The sequence below is a fragment of the Pteropus vampyrus genome, unplaced genomic scaffold (genome assembly GCF_000151845.1).
Source record: "Pteropus vampyrus isolate Shadow unplaced genomic scaffold, Pvam_2.0 Scaffold32, whole genome shotgun sequence".
NCBI lineage: Eukaryota > Metazoa > Chordata > Mammalia > Chiroptera > Pteropodidae > Pteropus > Pteropus vampyrus.
The window spans coordinates 1,229,284-1,245,210 of NW_011888813.1; the positions used below are offsets into that span (position 1 = coordinate 1,229,284).

General features: G+C 40.2%; 2 pseudogenes; both read right to left on the minus strand.

The window, feature by feature from the left end:
- Positions 1 to 4,147: 4,147 nt before the first annotated feature.
- On the minus strand, positions 4,148 to 5,025 carry LOC105290133 (annotated as a pseudogene).
- A 10,793-nt stretch (positions 5,026 to 15,818) lies between these two features.
- LOC111737907 lies at positions 15,819 to 15,927 on the minus strand (annotated as a pseudogene).

Here is a 15,927-nt window from a genome sequence, read left to right on the forward strand (position 1 = left end):
CAATCGTAGCAAGGTCAGCTGCTGCCCACCTTGGGCCTGAATGCGCCACCCCAGGGCAGGGGAAGCTGCCTATCAACGTGAGGTGGGCACTTTGTGTATTGGATGAGGCAAGAGCTCAGGGAGTCAAGGGCTGTCAGGCCAGTACAGGGCCCTGCAATCCCCTCAAGAAATATTGCAGCTCATACAGGCAGCAGTGGTCTGCCCACAACTGTTTTCCCCAAAATGTGCTCACTTCACTAGCCAAGGTCTGTTGCCTGTGCAGACTGCACAACCCCAGAGCCAAGCAGAGCACGGGAGGCTGCCTGTCAACGGGCTGTAGGTACTTTGTGGCTTGGGCGAAGCGGGATCTCAGGGACACAAGGACCGTCAGGCCAATACAGTCTCAGTTTTGCTGCAACTTATGTGCCTGGGTGTTCCCGCTGTAGTCACAGATCACAGTGAGATCAGCTGCCCTCTCAGGCGGTCCCACAGACCCCTGAGCTCCCGGGACAGACTATCGCAACTGTTGCAGGAAGCAGAGGTCTGCCTGCCATTGATTTCCATGCAGTGCCCACCCTGTGCTAGCCAAAGTTTGTTGCCCGTGTGGATTGAGAGATCTGGGGTGAAGGGGACGGCTGTGGCAGTTCACTGTCAGTGGGCCGCCTGGGGCAGTTTGCGGGTAGAGTGAGGTGGGGTCTCAGAAGGACAATGGCAGACAAATCAATACAGCTTCACTCTTGCTGCAACTTTGGTAACAATTCATGTGTTCCCACAAAAGTCCTAGATCACAGCAAGACCAGCTGCTATCTGGGACTGGCCCACAGATCCCCGAGATCCACCCAAGTTTGTGTTGGCAGGAGTGATCTGCCTGACTCTATCTTGGAAATGCTGCTCATAGCGCAGACCACCAGCTGTGAATGCTGGGCAGGGTGTGGCAGCCATCCAGCAATAAAACCCGGGCTGATCTGCAGATTGGGTGGGGCAGGTTGATCCCCTCAGGCCAGTGCTTTCTAATGGCCCTGTGGGAGGGATCTGCACAGTCAAGCTGGCGCTGTCTGAAGGTTGCCTGGTGAGGGGCTGGACTAAGGCACACTGATGGCTGTCCTTCCAGCCCTCATTCTGGCACCAGGTAATGCAGACTTTCTCGGTATGGATCCCGTGCAAGCCTCTGACCCACTGCAGGTGTACCGGTGAGTGTTCGCAGGTCGGAAAGCCTGTGCTGGACCCTTCAAAGGGGCGTCTAGGGTTTGAGTCTCCTTCCGTCTCACCCAGATAACCGGGATTCCCTCTGGTTTTTACAGTCAGAGTTATTGGATTCTCCTCTTCCCTGGGCTGGGACCCTGGGCTAAGGAGCCCCCAAATAAGACCAGGACCTCCCTCTCCTTCAGGAGAGCCTCTGCAGCCTTGCTCTCCCTCCCAGTGATCCTCCACTACCCGCGGGTGTGGGTCCAGCTGGATTCGCGACTTTGCCTCTCCTATCAGCTTTGATGTGGCTCCTTTATATTATCAGATGTGCATGTTACAATCAGCTGGACTTCAGGTGATTCTCCAAGTGATTATTTTATAATTTGGTTGTAATTTCAATGTGGACCTGGGAGGACCTGGGAGGACCTGCTTTTACCTAGTTCGCCATCTTCCTCCCAAGATCTGTCATTCAGTAACCTCAGAGACTCCCGTTCACTTTTTGATGGACTTGTGGATCGTCTCTAGTTTTGAGTTAAGAAAAAAATTTATCATGAAAAAGTCACGAATATTTGCAACAAGTCTTTGTGCAGACATGTTTTCATTTTTCTTGTGTAAATACCTAGGGGATTGCTGGGTCATATAATAAGTGAACATTTAACTTTGTAAGAAGTTGCTAAAAATTTTAAAGTGCCCTATTTTGCATTTTTATCAGCAAAGTATGACATTTTCAGTTGTTCCATATTCATGGCAATACTTGGTAATTTTTTTTTAATTTTAGCTATTTTAGTGGGTGGTAGTAGTATCTCGTGTTTTTAATTTCAATTTCCCCAATGACATTGATGTTGAGTATATTTTCACTTTGCATATTTGACGTTTATATTTATTTTTTGTTCAGTGTCTGTTCACAATTTTGCCTATTTTTAATTGAGTTTATATCTTATAATTGAGCTATGAGTTCCTTGTATATTCCAGATATAATAAGCCTTTTGTTGCATATATGTATTGTATATATTTTTGATGGCTTGCTTTTTGTTTTAGTGCTGTCTTTCAAAGAATAGGGATTTAAATTTCGATATAGTCAAATTTATCAATATTTTTTTCCTTCTGGAGTACATACTTTTTGTGTATTGTCTAGAGATTCTTTGCCTATACTAAACTCAACATTTTTCTCCTGTGTTTTCATCTGGAAATTTTTAGTTTAGCATTTACAAATTAAGCCAATGATCAATTTTAAGTTAATTTTTTTTATAATGTAAGGCAATGTTCAAGGTTTATTTTCTTCCTGGGATATTCAATTGTCCTGGCAACTATTTGTTGAAAATCCTTCCCATTTTGGATTACTTTGGTATTTCTGTCAAAACCTAATTGACCATATATGAGTGAGTCTATTTCTGGACTCTTTATTCTGTTCCATTGATCTCTATGTTTATCTTATGGTAATAGCACACTGTCTTTATTATTGTAGCTTTATGTTATCTTAAAATAGTGTAGTTATTACACTATTAGGATGTAGTGTAGGAGGTACTTTAAATCCTCCGATTTTGTTCTTTTTCAAAGATTTTTGGCTATTTTAAATCTTTAACATTTACATATAAATTTTATTACCTGTTTGTTAATGTCCGTCAGGAAAAAAACCTGATGGCATTATGACTGAGATTACACTGAATACCTGCATCTTAACAATACAGAGCCTTCCAATCCATAAATGTTGTATACATCTTTTTTTTTTTTATTTAGGTCTTCTTTACTTTTTCAGTGATTATTTTGTCATTTTCAGTGTAGAGGTTTAGCATGTACTTTGCTAAATTTATCCACAAGTGTTTTATATCTTTCAATGCTATTATGAATGGTATTTGTGGTAGCCAGCCTCCAAACTGGCTCCCAGCAAGCCTTCCCTTCTGATATTATTTGCCTTTGTATAATTACTGCTCCCTCCCCCACATACATATTTACCAGAGTCGGTCTGTGTGGTCAACAAAATATGGCAGTAATGATGGAATGCCACTTCAGAGACTAGATAATAAAAGACATCATGGCTTCTTCTTTGCTTTCTTTTGCATTACTTGCTCTGGAAAACATGGGATACAGCTCTGTTGGAAGGTCCAATGTTGGTACATAACCAAGACCTTCATAAACTAGAGATTGAGGCCTCCACCAGCAAGATATGAATGAGTGATCTTGGAATTGGATCTTCCAGCTTCTATCAAGCCTTCAGATGACAGCAGCCATGGCCAACATCTTGACTGCAGTATCCTGAAAGATCTTGAGCCAAAGGAGTGCCCAGTGAAGCTTCTTCCAGATTCACGACTCTCAGAAATTGTGTAAGATAATAAATATTGTTTTAAGCTGCTAGTTTGCTAATTCATTGTGTAGCAATCGAGAACTAATACAGTATTATTTTTTAAAATTAATGGTTTCTATTTTACTTTGATTTCCAATTCTTTGCTTCTATCATATAGAAATTCTATTTTTTTATAGACCTTGTATCCTATGTCCTTGCTAAAATCAGCTCTTTTCAGATATCTTAGGATTTTCTATATAAGCAATCATGTCATCTGTGACAAACAGTTTTACTTCTTTTCAAATCTAGATGCCTTTTTAAAATTCTACTTCTTTATTAAACTGGCTAACACTTTCAGTATAATGCTGAATAAAATGGTGAGAACAGATATTCTTGCCTTATGGGGAAAGCATTCAGTTTTTCCCAATTCCTGTCATCAATACTAGATTTATAGTTTTATTACAGTAACAAATAGTTGTTACTGTGAGACCTACACATACTCACAGAATTACTATATTTACATTCATATAGAAGAATATTTACATGTTTAAGTTACACTTTTGAAATCAGAAGATAAAGTACAGGTTAAATTTTACAACAAAGAAAAAAAATACACAGGATGAAAATAGGGTTAATGGTAAAAATATTACTATCTGTTCTTGATACAACATGTGTAAACTTTTTGTCAGAAAGCTATGTCTTCTAAATCTGATTGTCCAGATCATTAAAATATGGATGCCTTAGTGCCATTTTGCAAGAAATTTGTTTGGTGGGATCATGAAATAACATTTTTGGATGCAAATCTAAACCATTTTCCACCAAGTTTTTTGACATGCGATGCTAGGCTTCTTGGATCCCATTTGGAAATATATTCTTATAGGTCTGTAAAACTTCACTTTTGGGCACACTTCATTATTGGGGATGCCACAGGCTTGAAAATCCTGAAGAGGTAATAAATTTCTGAATTCTCATGGAAAAATGGCTTATTAGTTGCTAATTCTGCAGATACGGTGTCTATACTCCAGATGTCAATCCAGTTGAGTAACGAGCCGACCCCAGCAATACTTGTGGAGCTCTGTACCAGAATGCTACTGCCTCTTGTGTGCAAATACTCTAATAGGAGCTCCCAAAACAAGGCCCAAATGAGCCAGTTTAATTGTTTCTTTGTTATCACTAGATTTTGAAATTTTAAGTCTTGGAGAAAAGCTCTTCCAGAGTGACAGAACACAATCCCTTGTACGATTTGGTAGAAATAATTCTTAACAAGCAAAGAATCCATGAACTGAGCAGGAGAGATAGAATCCAAGTATTTCTTGAGATCCAAGAAATTCAAAGATAGGATATAACCTGGAATCCTACCTACATAAACACATCTTGAAGACTGACTATATTTAGATGACAAAATTCTTTTAATAGAGAAATTTCCAGCATTGCAGTAGAAGAACCCCATTCTCTTTACTTTCTAGTCTGATTTTCTTCATGGTTACCACTTGTCCTGTAGTTTTATGTCTACCTTCACATGTAATTCCATAGGTACCTTCTCCATTTTTCTCTATTTTGATATAATATTCAATAGTTATTCAATAGGTATGGTAGATCCTAGCTTATTATTCTGTGTCAGTTGGGGTGGTTGGGGGAGTGGTGAAGACAGCCATGGCTGCTACCACGTCTGTGTTGCTGTTTCCTAAATTTACAAGAGCACCGAGAAGGTTTATTATGAATCATTTTCTAATCATTTTTTGAGTCTATTGAGGTAATTGTAATTTTTCTTTTTTTGTTGTGTTAATATGATGAATTACATTGACTGGTATTCGAATGTTAAGCCAGTTTTGCATTCCTGAGATAAACCCCACTTGGTCACCACATATAAATTGCTTCTGAAAATATTTAATGACTACTTCTCTTTTTTCTATTACTTCAGGCGCATCTGCATTTCGTGCATCTGAGCAAGGCTAGGAGACTCTGCTCCCCCTTGGCTCATGCATGGGATCACAGTCGCCCCTTGGCACCTGAAACTTGCACAGGTAGGATTTGTAACCCTCTGAGATCCTTGGGAGAAGTGCCCAGCTTGAGACATGGGAATCTTAATAAACTATTGATAATTTCCTGCTCCTTTGAATCAATATATTTGTTCAAATCAAATATATGTTCATCTTTAATTTGGAGGAGGAGCTAAAAAATGGGATAGTGGAAGAATGAAGAAGGAGGACTATGGTAGAAACCTCAAAATCAATATTTAGATACTGGCTACCCTAAAATGACAACTATTCACCATTGAAAGCATGGCCCTTTCGGGTCTTAGCCAAATCTCCAGGATCATTTTACATTATTCTTTCAACCACACACACCACTTTTGCCGAGAAGAGTTTTAAAAATACATTTCCCCCCATCTCTTTAAGTTTCTGGTGATATGCTAGCTCCCCAGTGAAGTCCGAGCACACCTTTCTGCATAGGTGCACCATGTGGCTGGCAGACCCACTCCTTAGCCTGACTCTGGCCTGACTATTTCTTCTTTATGCTTTGAGCTTGCTAGGAGTTTGATCAGTGTTTGTTGAAAGTTCAGTGTCACCTTCTTTGGGACCCCAAGGAGATGGATATGAGATATTATGAAAATTTATTTTTACGCAAGAGCATTAAGCCAGGAGAAACCTCTCTTGGCCTGCGTTGGAGGCTGGGGTCAGTGTCCATATGTTATGAATAGGGAGACTGAGACATGGGATTCTGGAAAGGAAACTTTCAGTGGATGAGATAATAGGAAAGAGTCTGAGTGGCTCCACCAAGTCTCAAACAGCTGTCAGCTTCTCAAGGTTAATACACAGAGAAGGGCTAGCACCTCTTGGCTTTCTCTTGCAACCAGTCAGCTATGGATCTTGGAGTCTTTGAAAATAGCTGATGAACAGAGTAGAGCAATGCAGTCTCTCTTTCTCTCTCCTCTATCCCATTTTTCATTCTCTCTCCCCTATGCCGCTCTAATCTAGACTGAGACAATCAGATGACAAAAGAGTTCTACTTTAAAACAAGTGCAACCAATGCTCTGGTTTTTCTTTAGATCATATAAATCATTTGCCTTTTACTAAAACAAGTGCACCCAGGTATTTATAGTAAATGGACTGAATGAGCCAACTGTTAAAAATAGCAGATCTGACTTAATCCATTCAAGAAGATTGTGGCCCGATGCAGTTAGGGATAAAATAAATTAATTCAGATCTAATATTTAGAAAACATATCCCAGATTGGGATGGTGGACTTCTTTTGAGAAATGATATAGATTTTTCCAAAGTGGCAGCAATGATAGGGATGGGCTTTGCAGGCAAAAGCCTTGGCTCTTAGCCTGGACATCAGAAGATCTTCTAAGGTCTGTTCTAATTTTCCTCTAGGAAAATTAGTCTAAGTCCTCTAAGCTTTGCATTACACAAATTTTAGTAAAGCTTACTGAGCCCATAAGGGAGGTTTGGGGCTCAGATTTATGTTTGAGGAATATTGACTCTGTCAATCTTATGGTTGATGCTCATTCAATTTTTGCACATGCTCAAGTTCTTTGAATAAATAAACAAATGCACAACATTTACTGAGTACTTACTGAGTGCCAAGCACCATGCTAGGCCCTTCTCGTGCTGTTTTATTTAGGCCTCATCTTAACCTTGGCATATACTCTCCATTTTGCTGGTTTACAAACTGAGGCTCAGCTAGGATTTTCCAAAGCCATGTTGCTTGTGAGTAGAAAGTTGAAATTTGAACTCATATCTAGCACTGGGGTAGACACCAGTTATTTCTGCACACCTCTTAGCATTTTATTCTGGGCTGTGCACTTTTAGGCCCTAAATCAGTGTTCGTTTATGATGAAGTCTTTCTTGACTACTGCTCTCTTATTATTTATTCTGTCTTTGAGTTCAACAGCATAACTATACTGTTCCACTTCACGTCTACTTTATGTTGTCTTATTATCATTTATTGCATCAGTTAGGAATGTGTTAAGTTGCAAGGAATAAAACACCAACCATTGTGACGGTTTAAGAAAAATGGCTGCAAGTTCTTTGATAGTCTTCCCATCGGGAGTTGGGGTCTGTGTCACCTCTTCTTGAATCTGGTGACTGCTTCAACCAATCGAGTACTGCGGAAATGGCACTGCATGCCTCCTGCATGAGGTTAGGTTGTAAAAAGCCAAGCCGCTTTCACTTAGGTCTTTCAGAATGCTTGTCCTTTCACATCATGCTGTGAATAGCCTAAGCTACGTGGAGGGGCCATGTGTAGGTACTCTGGTCAGGAGGCCCATCCGAGTCCAGTCTTTGGTCATCCCAGTTCACATGAGTGAAGACGCCATCTTGGAAGTGGATTCTTCAGGTCCAGCTCTTCTACTTCCTAGGTGTTTGTGTCACTTCCAGCTTTCTGAGTCTCCTCAGCAAAGGCCCCAGACATTGGGAAATAGAGACAAGCTATTTCCAAAGAATGTAATTTTTGGCACATTGTAAATACTGACATCAAAAAATAAATATTTTCATTGTACTTTTAAAAGTTCCCTATGAAATCTAAATATGATAGTGATTTGATATGACTACCTTCTGTTTAAAAATACACAAACAAGCTTTTCTTTAATAGCCAGAAAATTTTACATCATTCCTTTTCTCCTTGAACTTATATTTTTATTCTATGTTCCCCATAGAATTTTATACTAATGTAATATTCCTATGCTTGAAAGTTTTTTTATTGATTTCTATAGCATAGTTTTCTGCAACAAAAACATACACAGAAATTGAAATAGCATTTTAAAACATTTTCATATGACTAAAAGGCTTTAAGGATTGAAACATTTCTTCTGGATTGAATCATCATTAAAATTATTATTACTATATAATTGAGAAAACCAACATAAATATATTATCTATTTTAATATATAATTATAAAACACAGATGTTAAATTCATTGGAAATATATCTGCTATAAAATGGATGGGATTTAAAAAATTATTACATATATCTGTGGGTGAATATTATTATTGCTAGAATGAGACTAAGTTTGGTATCAATTGCAAGCCTATTTTTTGTTTATTAAGGCGTAAACACTGAAGGATGTTAACTAGACTTATTGTGGTGATCATACTGCAATACACAGAAATACCGAGTAATTACATTAAAAAAGAAACTAAAATAATGTTATATCTCAATTATACCTCAATTTAAAAAAAGGCACAAGTGTGGAAAACATCGTTCACATAAATAAATAGAAATGTAAGGGATATGGTTACATTTGAATTATTTGAGCTACTTCCAAGTCATATATTAAACATCACATAGTGATCTATCACCAAAAATGATTTTTAATGCTCTATCAGCTGACAGCTCAATTAGGTCCTCTTTCGATTATTGGAAACCACCTGGCTTGGAAAAGCAATTGTAACCAGTCATTTGAGTTGTTCTCTCACAAATGGATTTCTTACCTGCTCATGAGGGACATGCACAACCTCAATATTTCTACTACTCCCCTGCTTGGAGCCCTGCAAGTTTGTACTTCAGAGCATATTATATTAGGGTTTGGAATGAGTGAGAACTGTGCTTTTCCTTTGGTAAGTAGGAGGAAGGAAAAGAGAAGATGGGGAAAGAGAGCTTGCCTGATGCCCCACATGCAGGCAGATCAATTGTAGGAGAGGTTGTAGGAAAACGGAGAATTTGGAAATTGATCCTCATTAATCTCTCCATTCCCCCAGACCAAGTTCACTTATACCCCCAAGGCCATATGTAGCCCTATTTGAAGACTGTTTCTCCAAAGGCTGTTAGAACTCACAGAGAAGTTAACACTCTTGGAGAGGATAGATTTGCTTGAGTTTTCTTCTGGCTTATTGGCTCTCAATGAGCTCTTTTGTGCTTAGTGCCTTATAGGTACCATCTTACTGAGTGCTGAGAACAACCTTACGAGGAGGAAACAGTATCTCTATTTCGCAGATGAGAAAGCAGGGGTTAAGGGAAGTGGTAGCCATCAAGTACCAAAGCTGGAGTCCAAACCCAGAGCTATGGGTTGACAGAGCCCAAGCTCTTCAGCTGCTGAGTTGCATTGTGCCTGGCTTGGGGCACAGTGAGCGCAGCTCTTCACCTCAGCTGTTGCTTTTATCTTTGTTTCCTTCTTGGGAAGTTTTTCTAAACCCGTGGTTCTCAAACACCGGTGGCTGTGCCCCACCTCCAGAATTTCTGATTCTGTAGGTCTGGGTGAGGCCAAGAGTCTGCATTTTTGCATTTCTAGCAGGCATGAGAACCACACTTTGAGAACTACTTATCTAAAAGCATGTCCAGCCTCATGGGAGAGATTCACATTTCTAATGGATTTAGGGACTGCTGTTTTTTTCCTTTACGTTTCTTTTAGGGCTGAGGTTTTTACCTGCCTAGAAGTGAGTCTGTATAAAATGCACATTGTATGTATATTTCAACACCTGAAACAACTTTGTAGAAACTTGTGGCTGCAGGAATTTTTACTGGAGATTTTTTGAGTGACATTGCCTCTAGGCGTGTGTGCATAAGGGGAGATTGTGTTTACATATTTTTATCTTTTTGTGTACACTTTGCATACAAAGGCCCTCTGTGTCTTCGCCAAGTTGTTCACTTTGTCTGGATGGAATGTCCTTTCCTCCATTGGTTTAGTATTCAAGACATATCTCAAGGTAATGTCTTCTCTATGTTTCCTGGCTGAGTTTAAGTTCCTCTTCCCTGAACCCCTATATCTCTGCATAGCATTCTACAGGCATGACCTTGCTTACATGGTATCTCTCTCAGCGGGTGTTAAAATCTATACTACTAAGTACTCGATAGATAATAATTAGCTAATATTTAATGAGCACATACTATCTCCTAGACATTTGCTAAACAGCTAACATATACTATTTCATTAAATCCTTACAACAATCTTATTAGGTAGATACTGTTATCATCTCTATTTCGTAGTCAAGGAAACTGAGGCACAGAAAGGTAACTTAGCCAAGGACACATAGCAGCTATTTCCTTGTTGATGTCCCTGTGGCCCAGGACTGACCCTCAGGCTTGTAGCTCCCAAATACTGATAATTCAGTCTGTGGAGCTCATTGCCACTGAGGTACATAACTCATATCGAGAAAACGCTTGTTCATTGATTTGTGTGGCGAGAAATGCTAAGGGGCACGGACACTCTGGGCAGCACATTCTCTCATGGCAGGTTTCTCAGGAAGCCAAAGTATAAGCTTCCGTTTGATAAGCCTGCACAGTAAATTTAGACCAGGGGAATTCGTAACCTGGGTCTAATCTGTAGTGGCCTTTGGTTAAGACAATCCATTGCTGTCACAAGGATGTCTCGGAGCAATGGAGCAAGTCCTTGGGCACTGTTGCTTCATGGATAAGAGAAGGGGCTTTGCAGCTAGACTAGATGGTTCAAATTCTAGCTCTGCCACTTCCTAGCTATTTAACGTTGGGCAAGTTACTCATCTGAACAAGGTGTTGTAATAATGGAACCTAGCTCATAGGCTTGTTGTGATGGCTAAGTTCATTAGCATATGTGAGGAACTTAGAAATGCACCAAGTATGTAACAAGAACTGTGGAAATGGTTGCTACCGTGACTACTAGCATTGTATTCTCAATGCCCATCAGAGATTTGACACATAGTAAGTGCTTAATGCATATTTTTGAATGAATGAATACATGAATGAATGATTAGTTTGAATAGGACTATGTTAAACTCTACTAATGTTTACTTGAAAGCAGTGACTTTCAAAAAATTTTTTTGACAGTGAACAAGAATAAAGAAATACATTTTAAATTGACTAATACACACACAAAAAGTACACACACATATATACACACGCACACACACACACACTTCATGAAAACAATACCATTACATGTGATGCATTCTTCTATTTTCTAGTCTATGCTATTTTATTGTTTAAAAAATGCTGGTAATTCACTAGTTGATTTTATCACCTACTAAGGAGTCAGCATTGACAATTTGATAAACAACTACCTTACAGGATTTCTCCTTTAATGAACACATTCCATCCACACATATATTAAGACAGCCAGGCAGGCTTTGCATATATTTGCTAAGACTTTAAAAGATTCTTTCATTCTGTTCCTCTGGTATTCAAGTTCTTGGGCCCTCGTATTCGGGTCAACAGAGCCGTTTCTCCTGCTCTGTGGCCGGACATGTTCGTTCCATGGCCCTGCTGTCTTTGATGTTTTTCCAGGGCTGTGGATGAGACTCTTCCATGAAACTCTGATTTTTTTCAGGGCTGGATGGACCAGAACTGTGACCTAGAAATAACCATGTCAAGGACCTTGTGCCTCTTTGGCAAAGTTTGGACTTAGGTGAGCAAGTGCTGTCTTTTTTTTGAAGGTCTCTCGTTCTTTGTCTTAGCACTTTGCCTGAGGTTGATTGGGACCTGCTGTGGGGTTGGGCTTGGTCTTTCAACCCACTCGAATGTAAGTAGTCGCCACTCCTTTTCCTGGCATGGGCTGTCGGCTCTTGGGCCTAATTGTACACTGGGGAAGTCTTCGGCTGGCATTTAATATGGATTCCTGAGTTTTGGTGGCTGGCAAAGGTGAGTATGAGAATGCGTTTTGCTGTTGGAACAGCGAGGAGGAGGGGTGGGCTGCAGTGCCATCGAAGGAGAGGGTGGCTGGAGGCTGTCCTGATGTGGGCTTAGAAGTGCGTAGACTCCAGGCAGAGGTGCCCTTTTCCAGCAGACCAGCCCGAGCTTCACTTGCTGCCCTTTCTCTGGTCCCCCTCAGTTTTCTTGGGTGAATGGTGAGGACAGAATCCTTGGGGAAATTTCTTAGCCACCAGCTTGGGTCTTGTCAAGGCTTGCATATAAATGCCGCATGTGGTACTACTGCAGGTCAAAGAACAGAGAGGAGGAAGGCCAGAGGAACTCTTAATGTGACAATAGAAACATTAAGAACCCTTGCTACTATTTATCAGGCATCTCTGAGCTTTGACACGCACGCGTGGATTCTGCCTCTTGACTCAAACTGGCAGCTCTGTCTCTGCCATGTAGCTTGTGATCCACATGACTTCTACTCATCTTTGTTGTTTAAAGATTTTAAAGTCTCTTCCACCGTTTCTTCCAAATGCTAAAGCTAGCCTTCTCAAACCATGGCCATTGAGGGCTCTTGTTTTTTCTGACTTAGGAAGGTGAATTCTTCCACTTGTCTCCCACGGTCCTTTGGTCCCTCTGTTCTCCAACACTTCTCAAAAATGTTACCGTGTTATTATTATATTACCCCAAAGACTCAGTGGTGCAGACTCTTACAATTTGCTGATCTTGTAAGTATTCACATTTCCCAAGTGTTCCCCAGTCTATTTGTTGTTGAGAGATATTTTTGTAAAGTCTTCATTTCTTCCTAATTGTGGAAATGTGTTTCTTGCCCTCTTTCCTTTCCTGTACTTTCTCTATTTAAGCATTGGGTCATGGGTTTTTGGATTTCACAGATTGAAAGTTGAAAAACAGAAAGGCAGGATCACTTGCATAAGGTGACATCGCTATCTTTTTATTTTTCCAGATAATGACAATGACTGTTTACTTTTACCATCACTTCATTAAAGAAGTTGCCCAGTGGAGATATGTTCTCATAGAAGTTTTGCTTCCTCTCTAATTCCGCTTCAGCACAATCTGTTGGGCACCTATGGTGGACACAAAAGAAGGGTTGGACTTTTGCTTTTATCTTCGGGGGTCCCACAAAGAAGAAGAGACAAGCAGCTGTGTAGGATCGTGACATTTAGGTCTGCCTTCTATACAAGATTGAACTTTTCAAGTTTATATGAATGTAAAGATCACATCCTTATGTCTCTATGTCATCATAGAGACATAGGGGGCATCAGTATGTCTCTGTGTCCCCCTGCACCTTATGTTTCTATGCCCCACTGCACCAAAATGTCATACACACTCTCTCAGTGTTTGCTTACTCAAAATGAATTACAGGACAGTACAAGATCAAATTTACATAGATGTTCAATTGAAGTCCATCATGCACCACTACTGTACAGTATTGTCCTGTGAGTGGTAAGTTAGAGCATGAGGAGATAGGTCTCTGCTGACTCAAGGTAGCTGGATGACTTCATGGAAGGAGGTGGGAGATTTGAAATGGGCCCTCAGGAATGAGTAGATGTCACATGACCTGGCAGTAAGTAGTGGGGTCCTTTTGGAAATCAGCTTGAGGCCCAGAGGATGACATTCAGGAGAGGTTATGTCTCTTTTGCAGACTAATCACTTATTTGGAATTTACAGTAGCATGAGGTGGTGATGCACCAAAGAACATTTAGGGCAATGGTTTTGTCCCCTAGGGGACATTTGGCAATGCCTGGACATTTGGCAAAACTGGGGGCAGTTTTGTCCCCTAGGGGACATTTGGCAATGCCTGGAGAAATTTTTGGTTCTTGCGCCTGAGAGAGAGATGCTCTTGGCATACAGTTCTGGCATATGATAGAGGCCAGAAATGCTGCTAAACATCTTATAATGCACGGGACAGTCCTATTCCCCCACCAAACAAACGTCAACAGTGCTATGGTATAGAAATAAACATAAGGGGATTGACAAGAAAAAGGAGATAAATATGGTGCTATCAGTAGTATTCCGTGATCACGAGCAGGGTCTGAAAGCCAAAGTTGCTATTATAGGGTATCATTTACTTCTCTCCTTCTCTCCAAGAAACTCCCTTTTCCCAGCCATTTTCCAATCACACTTTGCTTTCCTGACTCGAGTTGCCATCTGTCTTGTCAACGGTCTTATTGGCTCCTCTTTGGCTTAATAGCTCCAGAACTTCTATTGGCCTCTTGCAAGTCAAGACCCACCTGGGAGCTACTTGGGGAACTCTGGAAGGCTGTTTGGGCAAAGAATAGAATTCAGAGATGAATGCAAGGGTCTTGGCCTTAGGTATACCTTTACCTTCGTGTCATCTAGGCTAAAAGCCCTTCTGTTAAACTATCTCATGGGATACGCATTTATTCAGAGGGACATTTTCAGCTTTGTCAAACATTTCTAACCTTTCAAGTCCAAGTAAGGCCTTTTTTTTGGGGGGGGGGCAAGGGCGTGAAAGCTGCATTTGTTTACTTAAGGGTGACAGCAGAATACAGAGGTTAGATTTCCAAAGTATAGTTACTGTAACGTTAATTCTCCACATGTTAATGAGTATTCTCTGGAAAAAAGAGTTCAGAAAAGGATATATCTTTGATCACTTATGTCTAAGACACTGCTTGGTTAAACAGATATTTTATTGCAAGACTTCCTAGAGCCGTTATTAGTCATATAGGCATTTTGAATTTTTAAGAGGAAGAAGTGATATTCTATATTCTTTTCTTTTTTAGGCTCAGAAATGTCAATTGATATTCTATATTCTTAAGCTTAATTGACCATGAGACACAGTTTGTAGAATGCCTATCAACAACTTATTTTTGGAAACATTATGGTGGAAAAGTATAAACTTTGGAGCGATGTCTTCCTGAATTCACATCTCTTCCTCGGTCACTGAATAGCTTGTTTCTTTGGATAACACGCTTAACTTTCTGAAGCCTGGTGTTCCTCATCTGGAAAATATAGTTATAGGCAAATAATATGTCCTTCACAAAGTTTTGGGTGTTCCCTCCTAACCTCACACTTTCATTCTTTATTACATGGGTCTATAATTTGTCATTGACATGATCATCTTTCTTACTGGACTGAAAGCACTGAGGGCCTGGATGGTATCTTATGATCTTTGTATTCTCAGTTCTTCCCTCAATCCCCGGCACATCATGGCCCTCAATAAATGCTAATCGAATGAATCAATGGGTAATGTATATAATGCACTTGTACAGTCTTAGTGAATGTTAGTTTTCACCTGGCTCTTTCCATGATTTCTCCTCAGTGAATAAAAGCTTTTCAGAAGAGATAGGGAGGATGTGGAGTGAAGCTATAGAAAAATGGTAACTTGAACCTTGACGTTTTGGTTGGCGAAAGGCTGCATGAGGATCCATGCTTTGTACATGTGACAATTAGCCAGTGTATATCTGAGGCTTGCTTGAGGAATGTGTGTTTATCTATTTGGCACTCTGTGCCACAGAATAACATTGGTTAGTTCTCATCTGGAGCACTCTATTCAATTTGGGACATCAACTGATAGGAGAAAAGAGATATTGGTTTCTTTAACACTTCTAACCCTGACTGCTTCTGAATAAGACTATGGAGAGGGTAAGAGAGACATTCACAAGCTAATGAGGCTCTTTCTGGGAGGGTACTAGAATATATAGATTTCCCAAATTAGAGAGCAACATGTTAACCTTTTCTTTTCTTTTTATTTTTTTAGGCGAGGCAACCCTTGGTTGACCTCACAGATTGCAAGGACCTTGTCAGCTTACAATTCCTTATTTTTTATTTTTTATTTTTTACGCCTACAGCACCTGGTCTTCCTAGGTGGCCTCCCGTCCAAGTACTAACCAGGCCCGACCCTGCTTAGCTTCCGAGATCAGACAGGATCGGGCTTGTTCAGGGTGGCAT